We start from the raw sequence: 27,725 nt of genomic DNA, 5'->3' as shown, positions 1-27,725 counted from the left end.
GGTTGATTTTTTCACCCTGCTGCTTTGCTCATGCCCAGAGGGGATGTGGCCCAGCAGTCTCCCTGCACCAGTTTCAATCCTGCTCAGTGAGGGGCAAGTGCCAATTGCATGGAAGGTCTGGGGGGGGGTTCTGCTCCTAAGTCACCTCGGTACATGTAAGATTCCCACCCGCTGTGCTGCTTGGGACAAGGGTAGATGAGAAGGGTGAATCCTCCAGCACTGGAGGGAAAGGTCCCATCTGCACAGACTGAGAGGCCAGGAAACAGAGGGGTCGTCAGTGCTCAGAGAGGAGGGAGGTCAGTGATGTACACCCAGCAGGGGACACTGTCTTTCTGAGGCGAGTGCAGCTGGCTTGGGATGGTTCTGACTGTTAGCCAAAAGGGCTCGTTTCCCCCCGGAGCTCACCTAATTACCCCAAGGAGGCACGGAGGATCAGAGAGACGAGTACCACACCCTTTATTGATCGGTCGGCTGAGCGGGTGTTCTCCTCTCGGCTAGTGCCAGAGAAAGAGACACACCCCACAAGCCCGAACGGGCCTTTTTTATAATCAGTAACAAACAACTTAGCCTACGTTCGTCTACGTCATTTGGTTGACCTGTAGAACCTGTACATGTATCTGGTAGGGGATAATTGGGTACGCAGGATACATATATCATTTTGTGGGGGACACAAGATACATCTGTTGAGGATACATTTGTCATTCTGACGGGGACACAAGATACATCCGTTGACCCTTTGTACTAGATACTTTGGATGCATACATGGAAAAACAGCTGCATACACTTGAGGAGCCAAAATGGCTGATAAGCTATCCAAACAAGCTAATAAGCAATTAGCTGACATAGGAAGATGTACGTCCCTTGTTCCTGTTAGGTCGATTAAAGTTTCAGGCCTACTACAGAAAAGCTTCATTGACACTGGTTTTCACCAACACTGACGATGGATAGAAAAAATGCTGGAGTCAATGACAGACGAGACCACAGAAGGGGAAGGGAAATGGCAGCCCCACAGAAGGTCCTGGGTGTTCAGATGCCCCAGTTATTGCACCCTGGCCTGTCGTAGAGAGAGAAAAGACCCAGCGGGACCCAGCCCCCCTACAGTGATCCCATGGACAAGAACCTGGCTGGGAGTGGGGTGAAGGTTCCCTCTGGGCAAAGGGGAGCTGAAATCCCTCAGTGTCCTGGAATTTAAGCAATGGAAGCTTCAAACCCTGCAGGGGTGTGGGCTGAGATGCATCAGCAGAAGGTTGGGCTGGACAGGGGCGGCAGGTTTGTATAATTTTTGGTGGTGTCCAGAATGGGACCAAGTCCTGCCCCACCCCCACCCCAGCTTTAGGCCGATTCTCCTGATTCCCCTGAATCGGGCCCCACCCCTAAGAGGGCCCTGTGCCCAAGCCCTGGTACTGCGTACTGGCAAGAGCTGGTGCGCTGTACCAGGGTGGCCCGGCTTCCTCAGGGGGCAATTTAAAGGGCCTGGGGCTCCCAGCAGGGGCTGGGGTAGGGCGGTTTTGGGTGCTGGGGGCTATTTAAAAAGTCCAGGGTTCCCATTGCTTCTACCACCCCGGCCCTTTAAATAGCCCCCAAGCCCCGGGCTGCTGCTGCTACCCCGGTGCTGAGGGGGGAGGGGGCACTTACCGTACAGGGTGGGCTGTACCCCCTGTACCCGCACCCCCTGCCCTGCCTGCACCAGTCCCTGCCTCCAGCCAGCCCCACACCCCCTGCCTGCAGCCAGCCCATCTCCAGCCAGCCCCACACCTCCTGCCCACAGCCAGCCCCACACCTCCTGCCCACAGCCAGCCCATCTCCAGCCAGCCCTGCACCCCCTGCCCTGCCTCCAGCCCCTCACCCCCTGCCCTGCCTGCACCAGCCCCTGCCCCCAGCCAGCCCCACACCTCCTGCCCCCAGCCAGCCCATCTCCAGCCAGCCCTGCACCCCCTGCCCCCAGCCAGCCCCTCACCCCCTGCCCTGCCTGCACCAGTCCCTGCCTCCAGCCAGCCCCACACCCCCTGCCTGCAGCCACCCCCGCTCCAGCCAGCCCCACACCTCCTGCCCACAGCCAGCCCCACACCGCCGGCCCACAGCCAGCCCATCTCCAGCCAGCCCTGCACCCCCTGCCCTGCCTCCAGCCCCTCACCCCCTGCCCTGCCTGCACCAGCCCCTGCCCCCAGCCAGCCCCACACCTCCTGCCCCCAGCCAGCCCATCTCCAGCCAGCCCTGCACCCCCTGCCCCCAGCCAGCCCCTCACCCCCTGCCCTGCCTGCACCAGTCCCTGCCTCCAGCCAGCCCCACACCCCCTGCCTGCAGCCAGCCCATCTCCAGCCAGCCCCACACCTCCTGTCCACAGCCAGCCCCACACCAGCCAGCCCTGCACCCCCTGCCCTGCCTGCACCAGCCCCTGCCTCCAGCCAGCCCCACACCTCCTGCCCACAGCCAGCCCATCTCCAGCCAGCCCCACACCTCCTGCCCACAGCCAGCCCATCTCCAGCCAGCCCTGCACCCCCTGCCCTGCCTGCACCAGCCGCTCACCCCCTGCCCTGCCTGCACCAGCCCCTGCCTCCAGCCAGCCCCACACCCCCTGCCCACAGCCAGCCCCTGCTGCACACCCTGCCTGCACCAGCCCCACACCCCCTGCAGCCAGCCCTGCACCGTGTCTCCAGCCAACCCCTGTCGTACCCCCTGCGGCCCTGCCTGAAGCCAGCCAGCTCCCCACACCCCCCTGCTCGCACCAGCCCTACACCACCGGCCCTGCACCTCCTGCCCTGCCTGCAGCCAGCACCACACCTCCTGCCCTGTTTCCAGCCAACCCCTGCTGCACCCCGCTGCCTGAAGCCAGCCAGTCCCACACACCCCATCTCCAGCCAGCCCTGAACCCCTTGCCCTGCCTGCAGCCAGACCCTACCTCCAGTCAGCTCCTGCCCTGCCTCCAGCCAGCCAGCCCCATGTCCACTGATGCCCTGCAGTTCCCAGGGCAGTAACCCTGCACACCTGCTTCAATGAGGGGGGCAGGGAGCAGCTGGAACCCACACATGTGCACACCGTAGGGTGACCAGACAGCAAGTGTGAAAAATCGGGATGGGGGTGGGGGGTAATAGGATCCTATATAAGAAAAAGTCACAAAAATTGGGACTGTCCCTATAAAATCAGGACATCTGGTCACCCTAGCACAGCCCCAGGGAGTGGCGGGGACCCACACATGTAAAACGGAGCTCGTTTCTAGTTCAGGCCCATCTTTTAAAAAAGAACTTTAGGTAGGGTTAACATACACCCGTATTTTCCTGGACATGTCAGGCTTTTTGGTTCTTAAATCACTGTCTGGGAGGAACTTTTAAAGTTTAAAAATTTAAAAATTCCTCCTGGGAAAATACGGACGCATGGTAACGCTATTGGTACAAAAAATACATACTGTGGCACATCCCTTAAATCAGAACTTTTTATAGGGAACCGGTTCCTAAGGAATGAAAGTCTTTTTTATATATACATATATATATATATCTATATAAATTTTAAGTTATCCCTGCCGGGGCCCGGCTGAAAATGACTGCCCAGAGTTCGAGAACTGTCCCTGTTCTCATTGGACAGATGGGGAGAAGCCTGAAGTACAAAGAAGGGACGTGACCTTCCCAAGGGCCTACACAGCAAGAAGGTGGCAGAGCCAGAAAGAGAAGCCAACAGTCCTGACTCCTGTTCTAATGGACCAAAAAAACCCAGAGAAAGGGATAGAGCCCAGGAATCGAGATGGTGGGGAAATTTCATTGAAACCATTTCTGTCAGAAAATCCCCTTCAGACTAAACCAGTTTGTTTCTCGAAATCAAAACAAGTGGGATGAAAGTTCTTTGCACAAATATTTTGTTGCAAAACAAAAGCATCTCCTGTTTGTCACAGTGTGTTAAATTGTCTCCTCGCACACAAAGAGGAGACACTTAGATCTCAAACATTAGATAAGATGCTTCAGTCTGAGCTAAGTAATTGCTGCTCTTAACAATTTCAAAATAAAAAAATACAAATCAAATAGACTATTTCAGCTATTCTATTATGTCATAATCTGCTCTGAGTAAATGTGATAGGACACCGCATATTACACACTACTCCTAGTGACACTCGCCAATGGATCCCCACCCACCATGAGGTAGGTAGGAGCGGATCATTATTATCCCTACTTGAAAGAGGGAGAAGCGCAGCCTTTGGCTACACTTACACTTCAAAGCGCTGCCGCGGCAGCGCTTTGAAGCGCTAAGTGTAGTCAAAGTGCCAGCGCTGGGAGAAAGCTCTCCCAGCGCTGTCCGTACTCCACCTCCCTGTGGGGAATAACGGACAGCGCTGGGAGCCGCGCTCCCAGCGCTGGGGCTTTGACCACACTGGCGCTTTGCAGCGCCGCAATTTGCAGCACTGGAGAGGGTGTGTTTTCACACCCTGCTGCAGCGCTGCAAATTTGTAAGTGTAGCCAAGCCCTAAGGCTGAGAAAGGAGAATTGACTTGTCTTAGGTCACACAGCCAGTCACTGGCAGATTTGGGAATAGGCCCCAAGAGCCCTGATTTTCAAACTAACCATCGGATCTTGAATTTCAGACACTGAATGACCTGAATAAAGTGCTCTCAGATGAGCTGCAGACCAACAACAGTGCACAATAAATATTCAGCAAGTATTTGAGGAGAATTGCATTGTTAGAGAGAATCATGAACTGCTCAGAGACAATTAATGCAGAGGAGCAGCAAAATTCATCAAACATATAACAGGTTCTGACTTATTTCCTTGGGCTTAAAAGAGAACAACAAGGACCTGAGTCTCCTCTCTGTCAATAACCCCCTGCTCAGCCAATCAGGGTAGAGACTGAGGACGGGAGGCTGAGGGTTTTCGCCCAAAGGATGGCCCAGGTCAATGGTGGGGATCACTGCCTGAGCACTATTTCAGCCCCACATTTTTGGGTGGACCTCCCACAGTGGGAGCTGCAGAGCACTCACCTGAGACACATACGCACACCCCTCCTGGTGTTGGGAGGGGAACAGGAGAAAGGACAAAAGAAGCAAGAGACAAAGAGAAAGGAGGGAGAGACGGATGGAGGAAAAGGTGAAAGCAAAAGGACAAACCCTAATGACCACAGTAATTCTAAGGGACAAAATCCCAGGTGCGCAATAAAATTCTGCCTCCTTAAGCTCGTGTTTTCCATGCCTAGAATTCAACGGTCACCAGATGGATCAGACTGAACAGGTTTCAAACCTCGAGGAGGCTCTTACCTTCTAAACAGGGATGACTGTTTTCCAGTAAAATCAAGAAAAGGGAAGGAGAAAACTCGAAAGAGGTTCCTCCTTGCACTCACGTACGTGAACCCGAATACTCTCTCAGTCCTCAAAGAGAGACCTGGAGAAGGAGACTTGCTGAAGCAAAGCCCCAGGGGTCTCTGAAGTTTCCCTGACCCCTCGCCCCTATCCTGCCTGGCTGATGTCAGCATTTCTCTGTGAGGTCACCACCTCCCCACCACCTTTGACCAATAGTCTGAGGTCCTGCAAAAATCCTTTGTGATGTCACTGCCACACCCCTCCCTTGCTGTGCTAATGTCCTGCCCCTGCCCAGGCACTTTGGAGGTTTGAGCTACTCCATGTGGATCACCCCACTCAAGGAGCCTTCGTTCTAGGAAGCAAGCCGGCTAGACAGGAAAACATCAGACACTGCTCCCAGTGCTACACTCAGTTTTTCAGAAATTAGTCGACTTTGAGGCCAGAAGAGACCATTAGAGCATCTAATCTGACCCCCTGCATATCACAGGCCTCCTGTATGACACCAGAGCTACTTTTGGGGCAAACACATTCCAGAAATGCATCTAGTCTCCATTAGATGACATCAGGAGATGGCAAATCCACCACTTTCCTTGGTAGCTTGTTCCTGTTGTGAATCATCCTCGCTGTTGAATATTTGTGTCTTATTTCTAATATGAATTTGTCTCTTTTCACCTTCCAGCCATTGGGTCTTGTTATGCCTTTCTCTGCTCGATTAAAAAGCCCTTTAATACCCAATCTTTTGTCTCCATTAAGGCCCTTCAACACTTCAATGAAGTCACCTTTCAATCTTCTTTTGATAAGCTAAAGAGGTTGAGCTCCTTCAATAGCTCCCTAGAAGGCATTTTTCTCCAGCCCTCAGAACACTTTGTGGCTCTTTGGTCATCAGACTCCTGAACTGCAGCTGGATGTGGTTCTTGTTCTGCACAGCACAGCTCCTGGAGAAGAGGGATCTGCAAATGTACATTCGTATGATCCCTTTGTTTAACTGATGAAAACATAAACTAGACACTTAGAGGATTGGAACTGATTTCAGCGGATGGACAGCTTTGCTAGGTTTTTATGCATTTGGACAGCGAAATGTTGAGTGTTTACATTGATATCAAGCACTCCTGTATAGAGGAGCCCCTGAACATAATGGAGATTGGAAATGAAAATGTTTTCCTTTTTTAAAAAAAAAGAAAGAGGGTTATAAGAGAACACTGGGGTCTGAACTGAGGACTACGTGAACTGTACTCAAGCACTGAGCAATAACCCCATGACAACAAGAGTATGGAATCGTGATCTCCAGGACTTCGAAGGACAAACCCTGCTTCATCGAGGTTCTTTGCCATTCCCAGACCACAAGTGGTTTTAAAAATGGGGTTTGATTAAACTTCTTAAATGTGGTAAACACCACAGCTTGTGCACCCACCGATATAGCTTCTCCCAGTGACATCGCTGCCACCTCCTGGGGAAGTGGATTAACTACACCCCCAGGAAAACTCTCCCATCAGCATAGAGCAGTGGTTCTCAAACTGTGGGGCAGGACCCCAAAGTGGGTCATAATCCTGTTTTAATGGGGTTCCCAGGGCTGGCATTAGACTTGTTGGTGCCTGGGGCTGAAACCAAAAGTCTGAGCCCCACCACCCAGGGCTGAATCCCTCAAGCTGTGGTTTTGCCCTCCCCCAACTGGGGCAGGGCTCAGGCTTTGTCTCCTCTGCCTGTGCTCAGTGTAGAGGGGCTTGGTGCGTCTTTCTAGGGTCATGTAGTAAGTTTTTTGGGTTTTTTTTGGCAAAAAGGGGTTTGCAGTGAAAGGAAGATTGAGAAACCCTGGCATAGAGCCTCTGAATATGTCTAGACTTGGCTCCTTGTGGCAGATCAGACACTGAAAGTGCAGCCATGGAGACACCACACACCAGCCTCACCTAGCAGGCAAGAATCAAACCTCCACAGAAAGACGCCCGTTGCTTTCTAACCCATCTCCCTAAGCCCTCAGCCACCACCACTTAACAAAGGGGCTTTTCTACACTGTTCTGGTCTCACTGAAGGGTCATTTCCAATGGTTTGCTCAGACCAGCATTAGGGAAAATGGTGCCCTGGGCAAAGCTTGTACTTTGGCACTTCCCCATTGCCCCTGGACGATCCCCACTCCACCTTTACCGCTAGCTCCTGCACTCCCAACCCTTGCACCTCCTTCACCCCTAACTCCTGCCCCCTCCTGTGCCCCCTTTGCCCTTAACTCCCTGGGCCACCAGCCATTGCCCCTCTCCTGCAGCCCCTTCACATGGTTCCAGTGCTGGGGGCCCCGCACTTGTTCTCCCTTTCCCTGGGCTTTGGCATCACTAGCCCCTGCTTAGAGAGTAGGGTTCACTGGTTCCCAAAATGTGGGGCATGACTCCTAGGGGGACACAGAGGAACATTCATGGGGGCACCTCAAGGCCTGAGCCAGCCCCCATGGAGGGAGCAGCACTCAGCCCCACTCTGTCCCAGCTCTTCCCCAACCCCACCCTCAGCCTGGGGCTCTGGCTCCCAGCTCAGCCTCGACCCCCTTACCCCTGTCTGCACCCCTCTCCCCAGCAAGCAACAGCCCCACTCCCAGCCTCGGTTCTTGACTGCGGCCTCCGAGGGGCCACAGCCATGGCTAAGAGGGCACAGTGTGAAATGTTTGGGGAATCACAGGTTTAGGGTGACGTTCTCAATCGCTTCTACAAAGTCCAATAAAAGCTATTCCTCACCCACCCACCCCTCCATCAGGACGGACTAGGTATGTTCTGCTGCCCTTCACTCATGCAGGAAGGATAATAACATTTCATTCCACTCAATCCTAAAGTGATTTGTAACCCACCACCAGCCAAAACTGGTCATTTTGGGGAAGTGGCCCCATCACGCTGCATAGCTAGGCAGAGTAGGTGTGTCTATGCAAACACGGTCTGTTTCTGAAGTCTTTCCCCCAGCTCCTCACTAGATGTGAGGGGGGAGCTCATTCAGCCCCTGCTTCCGCTTAGTATTTAAAAACTCCTTATTGTCCCTGTCTCTGCTGGCCTTAGATTTCTCCTCCTGTCTCTTTTGTGACAGCTCAGATGAGGTGGCCAAGTGGTTAAGGTGGTGGACTGCTAATCCATTGTGCTCTGTCTGCATGGATTCAGATCCCATACTTATCAGATGCATTTAGTCTTCACCCCTCCTTTGTAGACAGCCATGTCCCCCTTTGGTACAAATGACAGATCAAACAATGTTGCTTCTTGCAAACAAAAACCTTCTCAGAAACACAAAACTCCCTTGCTTTGAATAAAATGTCTAAATCCCAGATTTCTAAAAAAAAATTCTCGAGTGCTGTATTTCTTAGTTTTTATCTCAAAAGGGAACATCCTCATGATCTCCCCCAAACACCCTGGGACCTGCCCAAATTATTAAAATACCCTCAACCCGAGCAAGGCTAGAACAGTGAACCAGAGCTAGTGTCTAGGCCAAGCTGTTCTGAAGGAGGCAACTCAAACATTTTCTCCCTGCTTCCCTTGGCAAGGTCTGACTGAGAAAACAAAATTCCCCAAACTGAAAATTTTCTGCTGAAAAACCAATACTAGTCTGTTTGGGGACTTTGGTTTGAAAGTATTATTGTTATTATTCTCTTCTGATTTCTGAATCAGTTCAGTTCAGTCCTTGTTCTCCAGGTGTGTTTCCAGCTGCTGAGTTGTGGGGGAGAGAGGCCAAGTCATGATGTCTCTTCCCCTCTTTCATGGTTTTTTCCAACTTGATAGGAACCTCCTTTGCTACCATGTGAGTCAAGCAGTGTCCATTGTCTCTGTGCTATCTCGGAGAAGCCTGCATTGTACATGGTTCCTGGGATAGTCCTTGGGAATGTGGATACCTTCAATGGGCCAGCAGCGAGTCTGGCTCCTCCATTGTCACACCTGAAAGGCTGGTGGGGGGCATTTCCCAACCTCATAACATATCTCAGTAACACACACAGAGCAAAACTTCATAACTTCCCAACCAATGCGAGCACACACAATCCAACACGATATTAATGTGCAACAGATCAAGACTTTTGAAATGATACCTCACCAGGCAGACTTTGTACAAACCATGTCATCATTATATGAGAGTGGTGAATATGGGGCTTCCAGGTGCTGCTTTGAGCACAGCGTGCCACACCTGGGCTTACATTGCAATGGAGACGTACCCTTAGAGTCCATCTCTCCTGGGATAAAGATGGCAGCAAGGCTGGCCTGGGTCATCTGACTTGGGCTCATAGAGCTAAAGCTGAGGGGCTAAAAACTGTGGTGCAGATATTTGTGTTCACGCTGAAGCCTGGGTTCAGAAACCCTCCCCCCTCGTGGGGCCTCAGAGGTTGGGCTCAAACCCATTTGTCTGCACTGTAATTTTATAGTCTTGCAGCCCAAGCCCCATAAGCCTGAGTCAGCTGAGCCGGGCTTTGCGACACGTGCCCTGGGTGTGTTAATCACAGTGTAGACATAACGTTAGGCTACGTCTCCAGTGCAATGAAACACCCAGGGCTGGCCCGTGTCGGATTAATCAGGGTCATGCAGCTTGGCCTGGAGTAAAGTTGCAGTGTCCGTGTCTGGGCTCAGGCTCAGTCCCCTGCTCTAGGAGCCCAGAAGGGTGGGAGGGAGTTTAGCGAGTGGAAATGGTGAAACCGCATTGAGGGGACTGGACCACTGACCTATCAGCTCTTAACACCCAAACTTTCAGTAACTCTATTGTCAGTGCCTGTGAGTGTAATTTAAACCATAAGAAAAAACACACTGGGCTAGACCAAAGATCCATGTAGCTCTTGTTTTCTGACAGTAGCTAATGTCAGGTGCCCCAAAAGCCACTCCCCAAGGCACCACTAGGAATTGAACCCAGGGTCTCCTGATTACAACGCAGTGGGTTTAACCTGCTCTTACTTACAGTGCCATGTCTGCCCATACCTGATGCTCTGCCAATCCCCACTGGGCCCTGACAAGCTTTGCTCGTGTTTGGATTCTGTAAAGCAGAGGAGCTGTGTGGGTGAGTGATTATTTGTACAGGTCTACGCTACAAAATTAGGTCTGTGTACCAACATTACTTAGAGGTGTAAAAAATGTACCCCCCCAAGCAATGCAGTTATATCAACCTAATCCCAGTGTAGACAGCGGCTTAGCTGTCAGAACTTTCTGGAGCTATGAAAGGGGAGGGGCCTAGCTTCTATAGCAGGAATGCAGGGCAGGCAAGTTCACAGCAGGCATGGTGGGATACTGGTGGAGGCCAGTTATGGTGATATAATGACCAGCAGCATTTACACTGACAATTTGTCACTTTAAGTTTGCTGCAAAAAGCTCTAGGCCTCTTGTCGAGGTCGTTTTATTTTGTCACCAAAACAGGGCAGTTTTGTCGCCAGACGTGGTATTGCAGTGTGTGCACCAGCCACAAGCTGTTGACCGAGGTAGCGTTGTGTGTTTTTCACATACCTGAGCAATACAATGATGCTGAAATAACTTTGTAGTGCAGACCTGGCCAAATATTCGCACACACACACACACACAGCTTGCAAGGAAAACCTCACCTGCTCCTCTGCTTTGCAGAATCCAAACAGAAGCAAAGCTTGTCAGGTCCCGGTGGGGAAGGCAGGGAGTCAGGTGTGGGCACACATGACACTTCAGTTGCAGGCAGGCACAGTGGGTTAGCTGGCTAAAACCTCTGTTTTGTACATAGGAGATCCTGGGTTCAACTCCCAGTGGTGCCTTATTGACTGGCTGTTGGGGCACCTGGTATTGGCTACTGTCAGAAAATGAAAATACAGAGCTAGATGGACCTTTGGTCTAGCCCAGGGTGGCTGTTCTTATGGTTTAAATTACACTCACAGGCACTGATAACAGAGTTACTGAAAGTTTGGGAGTTAGGAGCTGGTAGATGAGTGTTCTAAGCCCCTCGCAGATGACCCCCTCCCTCTGGGACGGGGTAGGTCTGGGCTCTCACACCAAATGGCTCATTGTCGCTGCCAGAACCTGTGAGCAGCTCATTTAGTTTGCACCAAGGGTTGAGTCCTGCTTTGTGCACCATGTGTGAGAATGAAAATCCTAAACCACCCTTTGAAATAACAAATGCAGCAGGACGTGTTATTGTCCCTGCCCGAAAGCAGACAGACCAGTGGAGAAATGCCATTGAGTCCAGGGTAATACTCCACTGCCGTTCTACCTTTTTTCCTTGCTAAACTCCCTCCCAACCTTGTGGGGTCCAGAGCCCGGTATTGAGCCTGAGCCGAGATGTCTACGCTGCAAATTTACCACCCCACGGCCCAAGCCCTAGGAGCCTGCACTGGCACGGGACAGCCGTGGGTGTTTCATTGCAGTGTGGACATAGCCTAGCATTATGTCTACACTGCCATTAACACACACAAGTCACTATTCTCAAACCCTGGGTCAGTTGATTCAGGCTTGTGGGGCTTGTGCTGCAGGGTTATAAAATTACAGCATAGACACTTGGGCTTGAGCCCAGCCTCCGAGACCCCACGAGGGGTGAGGGTCTCCGAGCCTGGGCTCCAGTCTGAGCCCAAATGTCTGCACTGCAGTTTTTAGCCCCACAACCTGAGCCCCAGGAGCCCAAATCAGATCATCCAGGCCAGCGGGATTTTGTCACAGTATAGATGCCCTCTCAGGGTATGTCTACACTGCAATGTAAGCCCAGGGTTAGCAGAAGTCATGTCAGCAGCCCCAACACATAAACATAAACCACGAGGGAAAGACCCACCCCTCAAATAAGCTGGGCAGTGTCCTTCTCCCTAAGGTTCGTAAGTCCAGCAACCAAAAGCCCTTTAACATGAGCCCCCCCTCTCTGCACCCCACTCACAGCTGTTGTCCTTAGTCAGTGCATGCCCAGAGGTGCCTCTGTAGAGTTCACCTGCCAGCCTGCTTCATCTCAGATCTGCTTTGGGTTTCAAGAGGGGGAAACCTTAAGCCATAAGGACTGAGATCCCCAGTCACTGACTGGAGTCACAATGAATATGGAAATTGGACTATAACTTCTCGACCATTTCTAAAAGGACTTTTGGCAACTACAAGCTCACGTCTGCTATGCATCTGAACCTCAAGAATTGAATTCAAGTCTGTCTGTATATTGATCTTTTAACCAACACTCTCTCTGTCTCTTTTCTTTTTAAATAAATTTTAGCTTAGTTAATAAGAATTGGCTGTAGCGTGTATTTGGGGTAAGATCTAAGTTATAATTGAACCTGGGTATGTGGCTGATCCTTTGGGATTGGAAGAACCTTTTCTTTTATATGATGAGATCAGATTTTCAGGGATTATCATCATATCTGACATGTGTGTCTGGACGGAGGCCTGAGGCTGGGCACTTTAAGGGAACTGCATGGTTTGGACTTCTGAGAAACCATTGAGGTGCTACAGAAGCTGTTTTGTGCTGGTTGGTAAATCTAAGTTTTAGAATAACCACCAGCGTTTGGGGTTTGTCTGCCCCGTTTTGTTTGCAGTTCACCCTGATTGAGTGACCTCAGCTTGCTCCCACGGGCAGCACCGTCACACTGCTCCTTTCTAGTCACACTTTCTACACAGCTAACATTAGTATATAATGTAATACAGATCTATCCCAACACCTGCCGGAGGTCCTCTGGTAAGGCGGATTCGGCGGCATGCCTGCGGGAGGTCTGCCGGTCCCATGCCTTCGGCGTAACCGCCACCGAATTGCCGCTGAAGCTGCGGGACTGGCAGAGCTCCCGCAGGCATGCCGCCTAATCCGCATTACCAGGGGACCTCCTGCAGGCAGCCTGACTGCCACCCTCACAGCGATCGGCAGGCCGCCCTCCGCAGCTTGCTGCGCTGGTGCCTGGAGCCGCCCCTGTCCCTGACCCAGGGCAGAGGATAGTGAAGCTGAACATCCAGAGCTTGCAAGATAAAGGAGCAGGGGGGTGAGGCCTGGCGGTGTTGGCAGAACGGGAAAGCATCAGAGGGTTCTATGACAACCAGGGGGATTGGTGGGAGTCGGTGAGGGAGGAGTTGGCGGCTTTGTTCCAGCAGTCGGGCAAACACCACAACATTAAAGAAACCAGCAGTGCCAAGTCCTGCAGCGTCGCCTGTGGGATTTCCACAAGAGCATCCAGGCAGGGGAGCCAGTCAGCGTGTGACTGTACGACCGGACCAAGCGACAGCTGGCCGAGTTCCAGGAGATGAGGCTGCAGCTGGCCGATATGAGCGGGAGCACCGAGTGAAGGGAGGGGCGGCCTCCCCTGACATTTTTGCAGCCTGCAGGGAATGGAGACAAAGCAGGGGCATGCGGGGACTCAGGGCAGGACTCGCGGATCTGATAGTGCAGGACCACAGTCGCTGGAGGAGGAGAGAGAGTCCTGCGAGAGGAAGCTGCTGGTGGGAAGCAATAAGTGCAGAGTGCAAACCAGCCAAGAGTCACAGGGATCTAGAAAATAAAACAACAGCAGGTCCCATGGTGTAATGGGCAGCGCTCAGGACTTTGATTCCTGGAATCTGAGTTCAAATCTCCCTGGGACCTCCTGGAGATATATTAGTTTGCTGCCAAGCCCTGGAGCTTAATGTGCTTTGTTACTCTCTCCCTGGCTGAACTAGAGTGATGTTTTTTTACTCCTCCTCCTGGGTCACTGGTGCCCATTGGAGATAGGTCTTTGGTCCAACTAGCCGCTAGAGGGTGGGGTCCTAGAATTTAACAGTCTGGCTAGAGATTCCTGCGGGTTGACCTGATGGTTGGGTTTCTTGCTGCTTCACCTGATACCCACAACTTTGGTCCCTGTAGCTGCCACACTCTTCCTCTTCCCACATGGAGCCCAGCACCTCTCCTCCTCTGGGCACCTAGATGGCTCCAAGGGATGGCTTAAAAGCCACAGAACAATTGAGGTCAGGGCAAGAGGAGGGCAGGACCATGCCTATGTGTGGCCAGCAGATGGGCACAAAGACACCCGGCCAGCCTGCTCCCTGCTCCCTGCCATGCCGAACCCCCACTGAAGGCCACCCACAGACCAGCATGCAGGGTGGCTGCTGATGCTCTGTGGCCAACATCAGAAGATGGCAGGAAAGCAGGGCCAGCCCCCTGGTGGGGCCTCTGACCGTTCCCACTCCAGGTGCTCACTTTGGCAGTGGGGCAGGAGATTTTACCCCAAGAGGCTTTTCCCCAGCTGGCGAGAAGCAGAGAAACACCCAGGCTCCCAAGGCGCTAAGTAGCAAACCCCCTCAAGCACAGGGACAGGCGCACACTTGGAAGAGGGAAACTGCTCCACACGCTAGCCCGGGCAGCCACCCATTTTCTTTGGCAAGTCAGGAAGGGCAAAGGCGAGACTGGAAGCACCTGGGGCTCATGCCCCAGCCTGTGTGACACCCACCCCCCAACTCCTTCCCGGGGCTCTAGCTGAAGCCAGAGCATTGGCCTGATCAGCCAAGAAGAGGTTCCAGCCCTGAAGGGAGCAGGACTTTCAGCACAAAGGTAAAATTGCACAACCACAAAGGGACTCGACCCCTCAATCGCCTGATCCGAAGTCAAACGCCTTATCCGTTAGGCCACGTGGTCACAGGAACAAAACCTCTCCAAGCAGTTATTTGGAAAAGGCAGACACTGTGTTTCTCAGGTCCTCTACTGAGGGGGGCCGAGACTCTCTTGGGCACAAGAAGTCAAGTTCCCAGCGAGATGTGAGACAATTCTCTGGAGCCAGGTGCAGGACTTTGGCAGGTAGGCTCAGGCATGAGGGATTGGGGTGCAGCGGACAGACCAGCTATCTAGGTGCTTAGATTTGGTCTCACTGAGGAGAAGGAGGAATCCTGCTGATAGGCAGTGGCTGTGGAGAAAAAGTGGGCTGTTCAGGCTGCTTAGGTCTCCTTCTTCCAGCTCTCATCTGGCAGAGCTGCTCCACCGGCCTGGACAAGTCCTCTGCATGCACAGCAAATAGCCCAAGAGCCATTTCTGCCCAAACCTGTGCTGGGGGGTGAGCGTCTGTCTTCCCTGTCCCATCCACGCTAGAGCAGACCACTAGATTGAGAGAGACAGTCAACAACTATTAAGGGTAGGATTATATAAAGGGGGTCACAGAATTTGTGACTTTCAGAGATCTCAGTGACATTTTCCACCTCAGCCCTGGGGCAGCAAGACTGGAGCTGTCGGCCGGTGGGGGCCTCACAGCTATCAGCCACCAGTGTCGGAAGGGGCTCCCACAGGCCCATGCCACCACGGATGGACCCCACAGCTCCCAGCTGCTGTGGGTGGATCCAAGAGCTCCCAGCCACCACATGTGACAGGGGGACCCTGGAGCTCCCAGTCGGGTGACCGGGTTATAAAGTCCGGTCAGCCATGCTGCGGGGCTCAGGCAGGCTGGTCCCTACGTGTCCTAGGGCACCGCGCTGCACCCTGGAAGTGGCCAGTAGGTCCCCCCTGCTGCACCGCTGACCAGGAGCCCCCGAGGAAGTCTGCACCCCAACCCCCTGCCCCAGCCCTGAACCCCCCCAAACCCAGAGCCCCCTCTTGCACCCCAGAGCCCTCACCCCCCTGCCCCAGCCCAGAGCTTCCTCCCACACCTGGAACCCCTCATCCCTGCCCCCACCCAAGAGCCATCACCCCGTCCTGGACCTCGACCCCCTGTCTCAACCCACAGCCCCCTCCTGCACTCTGAATCCCTCGGCCCCACCCTGCAGCCTGGAGCCCCCTCCTCCACCCCAAACCCCTCATCTCCCCACAGCTCCAACAGGCAGACCCTGGAGCTCCCAGCAGCCATGGGTGGCCGGGGAGCCCCCACAGCCCCACACCACTGCGTATGGACCCTGCAGCTCCTACGAGTGGACCCCAGAGCTCCCAGCTGCTGCGGATGGACCTAGGATTTCCCAACAGGCCTTGATGGCATGAGGACCCTGCAGCCCCACGTCATTGCTCACAGACCCTGCAGCGCCGAAGCCCCTGGAGCTCCCGGCCGCCCCAGGCAGGAGAGGAGCCCCCAGCGCTCAGACACCGCAGGCAGAGCCCGGAGCTCCCAGTCACCGGGGCAGGTGAGGAGAAGCTGCAGCCCCCGGCCAGTGCAGGTGGCCCCGCAGCTCCCAGCCGCCGCGGGCGGGCGGACGCCAGAGCCCCCAGCTGCCATCGGGACCCTGCGGCCCCCGCGGGCAGGAACCGTCACCCCGCGACCGGCAGAAAACAGCCGCGCGCGGAAGCGCCTCACGCCCTGTGACCCCGCCGGTGCTGCGGCTTCTCGCCAGGCGGGAGGCGGCGCCGCTGCCGCGGTCTCAGTTCCTCCGCCCGGCAGTGGGACCCGGCCCCGCGCGCCGCTTCTCGCGGGCGGCGCTGAGCGCACAAGGCCCTGGCGGCTCCTCCCCGCATCGCTATCAGACAACGTCACCAATGGGAGCTGAGCCTGTCAGAAACATCAGTTGGGGAGAGCCCAATGGGAGACCAGCTTTCAGAGACACACCCCACATGAGGGCCAATGGGAGATCAGCTATCAGAAAACACTAGGCAGGCCAAGGCACCAGCCAACCAGGAACCACCCCTGATCCGAAGCACCCAGACAGCCCCGACCCCACCTGTCCTATGCCCCACTGCAGCAGCCACCACCAAGAACGCTTCTGTCATTCCCCCCAAGAACCACCAAAGCAAGAGTCAAAATTTTCCTCCCCCAAACCAACTCTCAATTTACATAAAAAGAACTTCACCAAAAATAGAAAAACCAACCTACCTTCCTCCACCCCCAGCCCCTTCCCCATGTCTGGCCACACGCTCCCAGCTCAGGGTGACATCACACTCCCCGTCGGGGCAGGCTCTGCTCAGTCCGGCTCCCCACACCCTGCACTAAACATGTGGGGCCCAACCCCAAAACTTACTCATATTTTACCCCAATGGTCTCAAACTGCCGCTTTTAATATGCAAATAAGGTGCTGCCACGCTCAGGCCACGCCCCAGCTCTCCAGTGGAGCCACCCGATAGAAAACCAGGTGATATTTAAATTATCCAGGACGTCGCTCAGTCATTTTGTCTGCTCCCAGCAGGTGGCGCTGGAGAGCTCCGAGCTCGCTCTCTTCCCTTTCACGCGTCGGCTTCAGCCCCCGGGTTACAAATGCACCAACCGGGGAGCAGGAGGGCGGGGCTGCTCCAGGGTGACCAGATGTCCCATGTTTAAAGGGACAGGCCGGTCTGGGAGGACTTTTTCTTATATAGGAGCCTATTACCCCCCACCCCCATCCCGTTTTCCACAGTTTCTTCAATGTCACCCTATGGGGCAGCTCTGCGGGGACGGACTTGCACACTTGGGAGCCATCAGCCGGATCTGCGTGCCTGGGAAGCTGCGTCCCTCCAGAGGCGCTTGAGAAGCCAAAGGGGCCGTGGGTGAGTTTGTGATGAGGTGAGTGTGAAGTGTGGAAGGGGGAGGGTGTCAAGAGGAGGTTTTGAGAGGAAAAAAGGTGCTGCTGAGCTGGTAGGTGAGGGCAAGGTCCCAGGCGGGTGTTGTGTGAGGAGCGGTGTAGGCCCGGAAGGCGTCCTGCTGGGCAAGGGCAGGTGAGGAGGGCCAGGGCTTTTCCCAGGGCTGTTGCTGCGGCCAAAGCCTTTGGGAAGCAGAAGAGGGCCAGGGGTGTTGTTGCCTGCTGGGGCCCATGCGACGGTGTAGGTGTACGCTGACCATAGCTGGTCTGTGGGAGCTGGGGTCCTTCCCCATGCCCCTTTCCTCGTTAGTATAGCAGTTAGTTAGTATAGTGGTCAGTATCCCTGCCTGTCATGTGAGAGACCGGGGTTTGATTCCCCGACGGGGAGAGTGACTCCTTTTGAAGGGGGGACAAAGAAATCCCTGGCCTGCCCACCACATGCCTTCCATTCTCCTTCGACGGCCACTTCCCTTCGCACCTCGCACTGAGGACTTTCACCTCCAGAGAGACAATTACCTCGCAAGGACACGCTTGCCCTAGCCAAAGCCTCCCCCGGGCCCAGCTTCGGGGCCTGTACGTGGGGGCACATTTCAGAGCGGCAAAGGGAAATAGGCTGGCCAGGGCCATGAGGACAATGGCCCAGACAAACGGGGAGGGACTTGGTCCAGGGGTGGAGGAAGACAGGAAAAGGGACAGGCATGGGATTGGCTTCCTGTCTTTTTTCCTTTGCTCAGCATTTCACCTGTGACTGTAATGGGGAGGCTTGAGAAAGACCTGTGGCCGCCGGCGAGTTAGGTGGCCGCCCCGAGAGCGCAGAGCTGAGCATTTTCCACTGGGTTGCTGCCTGCGCCCCCAGCACCTGGCCGTGATCATCTAGTGGTTAGTACTCTGCCCCGTGGCCGCAGCAACCTCGGTTCGAATCCGGGTCACGGCATTGCTTTTTGGTGGGGAGGGGCTATCCTGCAGCATGCCTCGTGGTTTTTCCATCCTGGTGTTACAGAGATAGTGTACTTTCTTTCTTTCTTTTAATAAAATCCTTTTCTTTTTAGAACCTGATTGATTTCTTCCCTTGTTTGGATTTTCAGGGGAAGGGGAGGGGGAAAGGTGAATCCCTCCTTGTTTGATTCAAGGAGTTTGAATCAAGGTATCTCTCCCAACAACTAGGAGAGGGGGAAGAAGGTGGGGGAATGGTTTATTTCCCTTAGTGTTAAGATTCAAGGAGTTTGGATTTGTGTTCCCCAGGGAACGATGCGGGGAACGATGTGGCCTCCGTTATCGAATGGATGGATCGAGACGTCACCTGCCGAGGTAGGGGAATTAGCTCAAGTGGTAGAGTGCTCGCTTCGCATGCGAGAGGCAGCGGGATCAATGCCCGCATTCTCCAGGGAAGGTTTGGGGGAACAGCCTGTGTGCTAGACACTGGAATTTCTAGATGGTGGCAGCTTTACCAGATCTAAACTAAGATTTAAGTTTAGAGGAGCCCATGCAGGTTCCCATCTTGTGGATGCTAAAGTTCGAAGTGGGGAATAAACCTATGACAGGGGCGATGCCCGCATTCTCCGAGCCTGTTGACTAAGGGCTCCTGATGAGCGTGGTGGACGGGAGAGCCGGCCATCTGACTTTTGGCCTTGCTGCCCGTAGCGGTCAGGCCGAAAAATCAAAAGCCATCCTCCCCAGGCCCACAGCCACCCAGGGGCTCCTCTGCACCATCTTGCCTCCACGAGTGCCGCACTCTGACCAGCTGAACCAGGCAAGCCACGGGAAACTTCTCAAGGTCTTCCCCTGGTGTGGGCTTGGATGCGAAAAGCACCTGGCCGTTCATCAGCTGTTGCAAGAAGTGTGCAGAGTAGGAGTAGCGATGGGGCTGTAGCTTTCCACAGCATCTCAATTTGGGCAGCTTTCCATTCCCCTTTTCTGTGTAATGTCCCTCCCACGGGTTTCACGTGCGGAGCTGTATGACTCTGGCAGGGTGGCCATTTAGAAATCTTTTCCTTGCTTTTCTTTTTCGCCTGGCCCCAGCGTTAGGACCGTTTGGGTGTTTCAGTGTGTGTGTTTTCCCATTGGGAGGCATTTGGAAGTTTGGAAGGGGAGCCGAAAGAGGAGTCTTTTTCACAAGCAAGTTGGCTTTCTGCACAGGTAGGGCCCTTGGCCGTAAAGCTTAGCTCCGTCAGTGCGTCTGCATGGGGTTCCTCCAGTGCCTCAAGAGCCCGTGCTAAACTCCCGGTGTGGGCGTTTGGCTTGCGCCAGTCAGAGTGCGGTGCCTGCGTCTTCCCAGGGCCGGCTCCCGTGAGGCGCGCATAACTTGGGAGGAAAGGGGTAGAAGAGAAAGCAAGTGAAGCTGACTTCGAGTGGTGGTGCCCCTGGGCGGAGTGGTCCTCCTGCTCCTTCCTGTCGGAGGGGTGGGCTTGGGGGGTCTGGCTGTGGGCGGTGGGAGGATGGTGTCCAGGGAAGTCCCAAAGGTCACCCTGCGCCGGCGGAGTGTGAAGCCTCTCCCCTAGGTTGGGGTGCCGAGTATTAAGCCTTCCTCTGTGGCTTGGGCTGGGGAGCGTGATCCGGCGTCGGGTACATTTGGGTGGAACTGGCGGCCGGCAAGAATTCGGGCCATCAGGTCAACCCTCTGTGGACAATGGGGGCGAGCCGGCATGCCTGCGATTTTGGCTTCGCGGGCGGGCAGCTCAAGCCTGGCCTCCTATGAGCCTGGAAGGCAGCCGGCCGGGCTCACCCGTCTCCAAGTTCCTTTCAGGCAGCAGGTGGAGCGAGGAGCCCAGGGAGGGGAGCCCAAGGAGGTGTCAGGAGCTTGGTCCTGCCCAGCGCCTGCGCCCAGCAGGGCTCTTGCCCACTCCCGGCCCACCTGGTTTTGGCCTCTGCCACCCCTAGCAGTCAGCCAAAAGAGCAGAAGCCACTCTCTCCCTCCCAGAATGTCCAGCATGGGGCTTGAACCTATGACCTTGGTGTTATTAGCACTATGCTCTAACCAGCTGAGCTAGCTGGCCTACAGGAAGCCCTCCCTTGCCTGACCCTTTTGAAGGAGTCACTGGCTGATGCGGGGAACGATGTTATCGAATGGATGGATCGAGACGCCACCTGCCAAGGTAGGGGAATTAGCTCAAACCGCAGAGCGCTCGCTTTGCATGCGAGAGGTAGTGGGGGGCAATGCCCGCATTCTCCGAGCCTGTCAACTAAGGGCTCCTGATGAGCGTGGTGGACGGGAGAGTCGGCCATCTGACTTTTGGCCTTGCTGCCCGTAGCGGTCAGGCCGAAAAATCAAAAGCCATCCTCCCCAGGCCCACAGCCACCCAGGGGCTCCTCTGCACCATCTTGCCTGAGCGGGTGGAAGTGGAGCCTGGAACTGAGCTGATGCTCTGAGGATTATTTGCCCTGTGCACTTCACACGGAGGTTAAAACACGGGGCACAGATCTTTGAGCACAACCCTTGTCCTGAGGAATGGGGGCGGGGGGCTGCATAAATAGAGACTGGCTCTCCCTGGCGGGGCTGCAGCGGCTCTTCACAGGTGCAGTCCCACTGGCAATTCGTACCAGAGTTTTGAAAGCCTCCTTTTCTGGCCTGGCTCCCCTCTATTTAGGGATACTGGCGACCCCAAACTTTCCAGAAACCATCATAGCGAGGCCAACCTGAGCACAGACACCTGCTCAGCACCCCGGGGTGCAGCCCTGAACTCCGGCAATCAGCTACGCTCAGCTGCCCACCCAACAAGTGTTACACCCAGGAGCCTTCATGCCCTGCATGTTCAGGTCCCTCACAGCGCCAGCTTCAAACTCCACTGCTCAGTTCTAAGCTTTGACCACACGGGGGCAGCCTGGAGCTCAGACAACGCCTCCCGTTGCTGGTTGCGTTTCCCGCTCCTCGTGGCAGGTTCACACCCCACAGGCAGATCTCTGAATCGGAGCCGAGCAGCTCCCCAAATCCAGCACTTTAGCAGCAGCTTTGCTAGGAAAGCGCTGACGTCCCCAAGTAAAGTAAGAGCCAGAGCGCTGTGTCCAGGATCTTCTCTTGGGCCCCTCACCGTGGTGTCTGTCAGGCGCAAGGAGAAACCAGGGAAATGTTTTCATGGTGTTTAAGGGCAGAAGGGGTCATTAGCTCAGCTAGTCTGACCCCCGAATAACACAGAATTACACCATGACACACATTGATCCCACAGAACTTAGATAGATCAAAGCATTTCAGTCCTCAGGAAGGAGGCTAAACTGGGTGCCAGAGGCAGCGAACAAGGGGCCCCCAAGGCAATGGCAGGGAGCTGACGAGGTGAAATATGCCCAGATGATCCCAGCAGGCGACCCACCCCCATGCTGCAGAGGTGGGAGTCCCTGTTCCTCCTGCCCTTAACAATCTCTGGTGGTAAGTGGGTCCCCCCAGTTCCCCAGATAAGAATCCTCCATGTGGTTTCCCTGGCTTCACCTCCAGATAAGAACATTGTGTGGAGGGAGTGGGAGGAAGGTTGTCTGGCAGATCTGTAAAGGGGGACTGTGTCTCCCTGTCTGGCCCAGGCTCCTTGGAGGTGTCTGGCTGTCTCCATTCCTCCCACCCATAAGAATCCCTGGGGCATGCCTGTATAAAAAGAGACTTTGACTCACCCAGGCTGGGCTGCCATCATAGAACAGACCAGGTCCTTCTGTGGAGGGTTTGCATTCCTCCAAGGCTGTGATCTCAGTGTGTGTGGGTGTCCCTGTCCCTTCAACCCTTAACAATACCTGGTGCGTGGGTGCGCTGGGCCCCATTACAATCCCCTCTGTCTTACCCCCATGAGGGATCCGGTGGATGTGGGTGTTCTCCATGCTACTGGGGGTGTCTGGTGCCCCTGTCCCTCCTGGTTAATAGTGGAGTGTGTGGGTGTCCCCCCGCCCGTTAAGGATCCGTGTTGTGCGGATGCCCCTGTTCTTCTCATTAAGAATGGTGCAACAGAGCATATGGGTGTGTCCCCCACCCCATGAACTAGCCCCCGTGTGTGGTTCCCCTGCTCCCATCCAGGCTCTGTGGGTGTCGCTGTTCCCCTTTTCAAGATCCGTGTTGCAGTGGGGCGTCCCTCCCCCCACGTCAGAATCCCCAGCGTGTGGGTGCTCCCATCCCCCCCTCCAGGCTCTGCGCCGGGGGGTGTCTAAAAAGAGACCATGTCTCGCCCAGGCTACACTGCAGGGGCTATTCACAGGTGCAATCCCACTACTGGTCAGCAGAGGAGTTTTGACCTGCTCTGTTTCTAACCTGGGCTGGTTCACCCCTTCTTAGGCAACCTAGGGACCCCAAGCTTCCCTGGGATCAGCATATTAATGCTGAACTTAGTGCGGACACCCAATCGGCACAGCCTACTGCAGTTTAGAACTCCTGAGCTCAAGCAATCCACCAGCTTCAGCCTCCCCAGGCGCTGGGATCACAGGCACCAGCCACAGGGCCCGGCTGTTTTTGTTGCTTGGCAGCTGGAGCTTTAAACTCTGCTTGTGAGCTCTGTGCCTTGGCCAGATGGGGACAGCCTGGAACTGGGAAATGCTCCTGCTTCCCCCGCCCCCGTCTCATGTCAAGCTGCAGGCGCCGCTGTCCTCCCAGGTAAGATCCAGGATGTTTCGGTGCCACCTTCCCCCGCCCAGGTGTCCGGGTACCTCTGCCCCCCATACAGAATCCTGGATGTGGGGGTGTCCGTCCCTCTGCAGAGGATCCCGGAGTGTGGATGCCCTTGTCCCCCCCTACAACATCCTGGGTGTGTGGGTGCCACTCTCCCCCAGTAGATCTCTTTTGGGTGGGTCCCCAGGGTGTGAGCGCTCCCATCCCCCAATACAGGCTGGGGGGGGGCGTATAACTGGCTCTCCCTGTCCTGCCCAGGCGGTGCTACAGCAGCTGTTCACAGGGGCAGCAACCCCACTGTCACCCTGCAGCTTTACCCTGCTCCAGGGGTGACCTGCTTCACCCTCCTTTGGGAGCCCGGGGACCCCGAACTTCCCAGAATCACCTGATTGATGCTGAGCTTAGCACAGACACCGGCTAAGCATGGCAGGGCGCTTCCCTGAGCCCTGATAATCAGCTTCCCTCCGCCTCCTGCTGCACAGCGAGTATCCCACGTGAGAAGCTTTGTGCCCAGTTTGTTCAGGAGCGTCCCAGGCTCCAGCTTTAAACTCTCCTGGTCAGTTCTAACCTTTGGCCACACGGGAGCGGCACTAACGGTCCCATCTAAACGCTGTTTGCGTTCGACCCTTCGGATCGCAGATTGTAACCCGCGGGCAGATCTCTGAGTGCAGCCAGATCCCTCCCCAAACCGAACATTGAAGCAGCAGCTCCCATTGGAAAGATCAGGATTTTTGTCTTTAAAAACAAGGAAAATGTCTACAGCGAGAGACTGAAGAAGCTCAATTGATTTCATTGACTGGAGGTTAAGAGGCGATTTAATCACTGGTTTAAATACGTTTTACAAATTCCCAGAGGGGGGGATATGTGATTTAAAGGGTTCTTTAATTCACCAGACAAAGACTGAACAAGACCCCATTGGCTTGCAGTCGATGTCAAAAAATCCCAACTGGAAATGACCGTTTTTTAACCATGAGGCTAATTATCTAGTGCAGGGGTCGGCAACCTTTACTATCAAAAGAGCCATTTTGCCCCCTCTTCCACTAAAGAAAAATAGTCTGGAGCCGCAAAACATAACACTGCTTATAAACTTTTAAAAGTTTTAATCTTTTTTTAATTTTACCTGTTACAACAACAGAATACAACAAACAGAAGTGCAGTGTGCATGTGTAGGCCTACTTTGAAATAAATTAAACACTGAACTATGCAGGCCTTTTTGAGTCCTTCCCGTATTTGTGTAAAATTAAAATAAAACATAGCCCACTTTAATATAAAAAAACATATAGTTGCAGCTTAGCAGTTTTAAAAAAGTAAACATAAAATTAGGAACGTTTTTTGACAAGTCCATTTCAGTGTGCTCTCATCCTCTTTGGGTTTCTTTCTCGGCCAGCAATCAACCGAAGCACCTGAACATACAATAAAAAACTACATCAGCTCCGGGTCTGAAATAAATATTTTTTTCTGAATAATAATAGCCTATTAAATGCTAGTGTTCTCACCTGTTTAATGTGACTTCTGTTTCTGAAGCTCGATGCTGATCTTCCCTAGGTCGGGGCTGTAAGATGTGACTTTGATCTTCACACAGGATTGTAGGCTTTCATTTGTGAGGCGGGAGCGATATTTGGACTTTATGAAGTTCATGCTCGAGAAAACTTGCTCGCATAAGTATGTTGAGCCAAAGATGGACAGGACTCCAAATGCATACTTTTTTCATGTTCATATACGTGTCGGGAATGGCACTCCATGTTTCAAAAACAAGTTTGTCGGGTTTGGGGAGGTTTTCAATATCATTCCATTTGTGCTCTTTAGCGAGAGTGGCCTTCTGACGGGCGACTTCTTCAAGATCCGCTGTCAGGCTTTTGAACTTGGACACCCATAAGTCTATCTGCTATGTCGGCCAGTTCAATTTCAAGATCGGGCTGACTTATCCCTGTGAATGTGGATATGTTCAGCAGGGATGGGTCGATGTCCAGCGGTGTGACAGGGAAGGACAGAGTGTTTTTTTCCTTTCTGAACTCGCTGAATCTTTCTCCAAATGCAGCTTGCATTGCCATTATTGCACGGTGTAAATAATCACAATTTATGTGATTGTTCTCTTCTTTGAACTCTCTCAGGAAGGGGAAGTGAGAGAGCTTACCTCTCTGTACATCTCTGGCAAACACTGTCATCTTGCGCTCAAACGCCAGAACATCCTCCAGCAACTGCAGGGCCGTGCTTCCCTTTCCCTGGAGATTTTTATTCAGCGTGTTTAAGTGACTTGTCATATCCACCATGAAATAAAACTTTTCCAGCCAATCGAGGTCTCCCAGTTCGGGATAGCTGAGGCCTTGGCTTTCCAAGAAGGTTTTCACATGTTCCAGACAAGCAGCGAAGCGTTTCAGCACGTCTCCCCTTGACAGCCACCGAACTCTGTTGTGCAGCAGGAGATCCAAATATGCGCTCTTGACTTCATCTAACCATGAACAAAACTGTCGGTGGTTTAACCCGTTTGCAATTATTTTGTTCACTATCTTAATAATGAGGTTCATCACTTCCACACATTCAGGGGGGAATGTTTGAGCGCACAGTGCTTCTTGGTGCAAGATGCAGTGAAACGTCATCAGCTCTCGATCCAGCGACTTTTGAAGTAAATTCACAAAGCCCTTCTGTGCTCCTCTCATACTGGGTGCACCATCAGTAGACACTGACACCAGGTGAGTGGTGTTTATTCCTTTGGCTTTTAGACAACTCAAAACAGCCTCACAAATGTCCTGTCCCCGCGTTTGGCCCGTTAGCGGTATGACTTCAATCAGTTCTTCCTGCGGCCCATCAGAGTTCACATATCTGCATAACAGTGCTGTCTGCTCAATATCGTTTACATCACTTGACTCATCACAGGCAATTGAATAGGCTTGAGCTGAATTGATGTCATCAATTTGCTTACTGGTGATGTTTGTTGCCATTTTAATGGTCCTGTCCTTGACGGTCTTTGCAGAGAAAGGCATTTCTTTAATTTTCTGAATAATTTCCTGTTTGTTTTTGAATTCGGAGAATAGATGCTCTGATATTTTTATGAACGATTCTTTCATGTATTCTCCGTCTGTGAACGGCTTCCCCCTCCTTACGATCTCATGAGCTGCCACAAAACTAGCAGCTGTAGTTGAGTTTGGAGAGTTGATCCACTTCTTGAAAGTATGTTTGCTCTGCTCAACTTTCCGTAGTAGTTCCGAAATCGCTCTCTTTCGCCCATCTTCAGTTGGGTACTTTTCAGAAAATGCTGAGTGCTTGTTTTGAAAATGTCTTTGAACGTTACATTTTTTGTTGTTTGCTAATTTCTCGCCACATATCAAGCACACAGGTAAGCCAGCATCGTTGGCAGTGAAGGCAAAGGAATCTGTCCATGCAGAATTAAACTCTCTATTTTCTTCTGAGATTTTTCTTTTTTGGGATGTATTCATGGTTATCTTACCGCAGGGGTCGCACACTCAAGAAGCCGCCTGCAGGTAAAGGTGAGGGCTATAGACGTGGATGTGATGCATATTTTAATTGACAAATTATACAAACTTTTTAAAAATTCGATGTTAAAGTATCACCTCGAACTCCAAGATAACTGTGCAACAAAATAAACAAAAATAAAATAATATATAAATAAAAATTAAATTAATAAATAACCGCTATTCTTTTTTTTCTTTTGTCAAGGCCGAAGGGAGCCACAACAAGGAGGCTGAAGAGCCGCATGCGGCTCCGAGCCGCGGGTTGCAGACCGCTGATCTAGTGGAACAAGCTCCACAAGGGAGGTGGTAAATTCCCCATCACTTGCAGTTTGTAAATCAAGACTGCAGCTCTTGCTGCAAGGCACCTGGTGTGTGGGTGTCCCTGTTTCATGTTTCGGAATCCCTGGTACATGGTGCTTCCCTCCCACCAGTTCAGGATCCCCACAATGGGTGCTCCCATCCCCCCATCCAGTCTCTGCGGGGGGGGGGGGGCGGGATGTCTAAAAAGAGACCGTGTCTCACTGTCTTGCCCAGGCTACGCTGCAGGGGCTACTCACAGGCGCGATCCCACTACTGATCGGCACAGGAGTTTTGACCTGCTCCGTTTCCGACCTGGGCCGGTTCACCCCTCCTTAGGCAACCTGGGGAACCCCAGCTTCCCCGGGATCACCATATTGATGCTGAACTTAGTGCGGACACCCGATCGGCACAGCCCTCTGACCAGGCCAGAGAGAGCAGCAGGTTTCCCGTATTGTTTCCCGCTCTTGTTTTCTTGACTAGTTTCTCCTCTGCACCAACTTGCTCTTTTGCTTTGTGAACCTGGCTAGCTCAGTTGGCAGAACGTCAGCCTTTTAATCTGAGGGTCCAGGGTTCAAGTCCCTGGTCAAGTGATAAACTGCTCACCAAGATCTTAAACTGTCTTGCTGGAGTCCTCTTTGATGTTACTTTTTCTCTGCAGGATTTTCCCTTTCCTCAGAAGGGCCTTTTTGTGTGTGGGTTTGAAGGGGCAACTTCCTGACAGCCCCTCTGTCCTTGCAGCCTGGAGGAATAAAGGCCTCTGGGCATAGAGCATGTTC

General features: G+C 53.4%; 1 non-coding gene across 1 annotated transcript; it reads left to right on the top strand.

Annotated features, from left to right (window-relative positions):
• The first annotated feature begins 18,918 nt into the window (after positions 1–18,918).
• On the top strand, positions 18,919–18,991 carry TRNAA-CGC. The gene has a single exon. It is a non-coding gene; the product is annotated as a tRNA-Ala (tRNA).
• Positions 18,992–27,725: the final 8,734 nt, after the last annotated feature.

Source organism: Mauremys mutica, unplaced genomic scaffold, assembly GCF_020497125.1.
Source record: "Mauremys mutica isolate MM-2020 ecotype Southern unplaced genomic scaffold, ASM2049712v1 Super-Scaffold_100237, whole genome shotgun sequence".
NCBI lineage: Eukaryota > Metazoa > Chordata > Testudines > Geoemydidae > Mauremys > Mauremys mutica.
The sequence above is the reverse complement of the archived record's forward strand: the minus strand, read 5'-3'. Positions and strand labels throughout refer to the sequence as shown.